Below are 4,458 nucleotides of genomic sequence, written 5' to 3'. Positions count from 1 at the left end.
AACGGCACATGAGCATGGGTGAATATGTGTGTGTGTGAGACTTTGCAAATCTTGCCAAAGAATTTGAGCTTTCTTCGTAGGTCATGGGCAGTCATTTGTTTGCTGTGGTTTGAAGGTGTCCCCTTGGCTATGAGTGTAACTCAGTGGTGAAGGACTTGCCCAGTCTGCGAGCGTTGGAGCTGGCTAGATAGCTCAGGTGGTAAAAAAAAACATATAATATATTCACTGCACGAAGATGATCACCAGCCCCACAGAAAGCCAGGCGTGGGGGACACATTTGTAATCACAGTGCTGGGGAGGTAAGGATAGGAATCTCTACCAATAATGACACGTGAATATGAACAGTGAGGACTGGGACTGTTCTCATGGAAGAGTCATTGCATCACATACACACACACACACACACACACACACACACACACACATACACACACACAGAGACACACACTCACACACACAGACACACACACAGACACACACACTCACACACAGACACACACACACAGAGAAACACACTCACACACAGACACACACACAGACACACACACAGACACACACACATACACACACACAGAGACACACACTCACACACACAGACACACACACTCACACACAGACACACACACACAGAGAAACACACTCACACACAGACACACACACAGACACATACACAGACACACACACATACACACACACAGAGACACACTCACACACACAGACACACACTCACACACACAGACACACACACACACATACACACACACAGAGACACACACTCACACACACACTCACACACACACAGACACACACACACATACACACACACAGACACACACACTCACACACACAGACACACACACACAGACACACACACAGACACACACACACACACACCATAGTGACTGTCAGAGACAATAGATGTATAAATTATCTTCATCACAATGGTCACCTCAAAATGCATACATATATCCAAAGAGCAAGACGTACTTTGGAGGGGAGTGAAAAATGGTCTTACCTAGCAGTCCAGACTTCTAAATTGTGGCAATCTTCCTGCCTCCCACTTTAATTAAATTTAAAAGCGAAAACAATGTGACGTGATAAAGCACGACGTGGACAGTGTGACACTATAGCCATGTCGTTCCCACTATGCACCACGCATCAAGAGTGAAGGCCTTCCCTCGGGAAGTCATATCATCTACTCTGGACCACACCGCATTTGAGCTGTCCTATTCAAACTATGAATTCCTTATAAAGTCTTTACTTTTTCCCCAGTTTTTTCCTTTCCATTTTCTTGTGTGTAGGCGGGAGACATGCACATGACTAACTATTCTCATCATGTGTGAGGGTGCACACGTGCACAGGCATGCATGCGTGTGTGTGGGCATACATGTGGAAGCCACAGGTCAACCCCCCAGGCATCATTCTCAGTAGACGTCCACGTGGAGTTTGGTTTGCTTGTTTTCCAGGCCTCTCACGGGGACCTTGAACTCACTAGGCTAGATTGGCTGCCCCATTCTGAGCTCCCAGGATCCACTTGTTTCTGCTTCTCTAGCCATGAGATTATGAGTGTGCACCACAGTGCTTGACTTTCTACATGGGTGCTGGGCATTGAACATAGTGTGAAGCAAGTGCTGTACCAACTAAATCATCCGTTTTAAGAAAACGGCCCAAATTCTCCAAAGCATGTCCTAAAGCCCCTTCCTTCATTATTTTGATTTTTACTTATTCTTCTCTCAAACACTGCATCCTGACCACGGCCACTCAGTTCTGCCCCACCTCCCCTCTCCCCCAGATCCACCTCCTGTGCCCCCACCTGCCACAGAAAAGAGTGGGCCTCTCTGGGACACCAAACGAGCATAGCATAACAAGACACAGTAAGACCAGGCACAAACCCTCATATCGAGGCTGGACAAGGCGATCCAGTAGGAGGAAAAGGGTCCCAAGAGCAGGCAAAAGAGTCAGTAACACGCCCCGCCCCCCACTGTCAGGAGCCTTCCATAAAAAAAGACACCAAGCTAACAGCCATGATATATATGCAGAGGACCCAGTGCAAAGTAATGCAGGCTCTGAGATTGCTGCTGGAGTCCTTTTTTATTTTTATTTTTATTGGATATTTTATGTATTTACATTTCAAATGTTATCCCCTTTCCCGGTTGCCTCCTCTCCCATCCCCCTTCCCCTTGCTTCTGTGAGGATGCTCCCCCTCCAACCCACCCACTCCCACCTCAACACCCCTACATTGGGGAAATGAGTCTTCACAGGACCAAGGGCTTCTCCTCCTATTGATGCCAGACAATGCCATCCTCTGCTACACATGTGGCTGGAGCCATGGGTCCCCTCATGTGTACTCTTTGGTTGGTGGTTTAGTCCCTGGGAGCTCTAGGGTGTCTGGTTGGTTGATATTGTTCTTCCTATGTGGTTGCAAGTCCTTTCAGCTCCTTCAGTCCTTTCTCTAACTCCTCTGTAGGGGTCCTCATCCCTAGTCTGATGGTTAGCTGCAAGCATCCTCATCTGTATCAGTAAGGCTCTGGCAGAGCCTCTCAGGAGACATCCATATCAGGCTCCTGTCAGCAAGCACTTCTTGGCATCAACAATAGTGACTGGGTTTGTTGTCTGCAGATGAGGTGGATCCCCAGGTGTGGCAATCTCTGGATGGCTTTTCCTTCAGTCTCTGCTCCACTGTTTGTCCCTATATTTCCTCCTGTGAGTATTGTGTCCCCCCTTCTAAGAAGGACTGAAACATCCACATTTTGGTCTTCCTTCTTCTGGGACTTCATATGGTCTGTGAATTGTATCTTGGATATTCCGAGCTTTTGGGCTGAAGCCCTTTCTTATTCTACACAGTCTTACTGGTCCCTTGGTCCTCCTGCTCTAACTGGGATCAACTGCTTTCCACACATGTTACACAGCTCACATCCCAAGGCCACTTTTCCCTGTACTCCTGACCAGCGTTTCTGCTCCTCAGATTCCCAAGGCCCTTTGGTCCTTTTTACTCCAGTTTTTCACTGTATTTCAACCTTAGTTGTGTTCTTTCTGACTCCTGGAAAACAACAGAACTGTCTCCCTTCCCTGCCTCAGATCTTCTCCCCTCTGGCCCTATCCATTCCAATCAGGTAGCAGCAACATTCCCTGCCACTGAGCCTAAGCAACACATTCACCTAAAAATAATGTCAGTGTTTCAACAGAGTTCTCTCGTTTCTTGATATTATCCTTATTCTTAAAAATGTATGTATTTTTACCACCGTTGCTTTGCTTGTATCTTACTATAAAAATGCCAAGTCCAAGAGAGCAGTGTTTGTTCACTTGTTTTCTACCAGTGAATCTCTGCCCTTAATGTGTATCTAATGCACTAAAGATACACAGAAGATTGACAGGCACAGCTACAGAGCTCGCAGAAGGCAGGAAGCCACAGTCCACACTCGGCCTCGGCCTCCTCTCCAGCAGGCTCTTGACTTATGGTGGAGTTGCAGACCCATAAGCCCATCACACGTAAGTTGAAACTATCACAAGGCAAAACACGTTTGGTACACCTGACCTAGGAAACATCGTAGCTTAACCCAGCCTGCCTTAAAGGTGCTCTGAACGCCTATGTTAAACCTACAGGTGGTCAAAATCACCTAACACAAATCCTATTTACAACAAGGTGTTGGCCATCTTGGATAATTTATTGAAGACTGTGCTGAAAGTGGGAAACGGAATGATTTATGGGCATACACATTCAGTCTGTTAGAAAGCCAGAAAATCATGAGTCAAACCATTGTAAGCCACAACTGTCGATACACCACCTCTGACCTGAGAGAAAAGAAGACAGAATCTTAGGATCGCTCTTCGAAAGGCGCTATGGGGTGACATGCTCTAAGCTAGTGACGTGGTGTTTCAGGACTTGGGAGGTGCCTAAGTTAAAACACATGGCTGTCACTTAGTTAACATAATTAGGTTTGGTTTGTTTAGCTGAGTGAATATGTAAACTAAAGGGAGGAAAAAAGAAATTGCTAAATTCTGCGACTGGTTCTGTAGGAGCCTAGGTATTTCCAAAACCCCTCTGTTACAAAACACAGCAATGCTGTTTTAATGACTAAGTTAAATGAATTAACACATTTCTTTAAAATATGAGGATGTAGGAGTACTGAGGAACCAAATGTTAAAGCCAGAACGCTCCAGCAAGGTTAGCAAAACAAAGTGTAGTCCAGCCACCTGCTCCTGTAAATAAAGTTTTATTGGCATACGGCCACGCCCTTTCAGCTACATATGGTTTGTGGCTGCTTTTGTGTTACAACAATGGGGCACTGCAGGTGCAACTGACGCCATATGGCTCGCGGGCTCAAAATATATACTAGCTGACCCTTAAGAACATTTTTCATGGTTGTTCGAAGAAATGTGGCCTTTGGAGTCTGCACAGGGGAAAGGATGAACCTAAGATTAACATAAAACTTAAACCTTGAAACAGGCTCCGTCATG

This window comes from Rattus norvegicus, chromosome 5, assembly GCF_036323735.1.
Source record: "Rattus norvegicus strain BN/NHsdMcwi chromosome 5, GRCr8, whole genome shotgun sequence".
Taxonomy (NCBI): domain Eukaryota; kingdom Metazoa; phylum Chordata; class Mammalia; order Rodentia; family Muridae; genus Rattus; species Rattus norvegicus.
The sequence above is the reverse complement of the archived record's forward strand: the minus strand, read 5'-3'. Positions refer to the sequence as shown.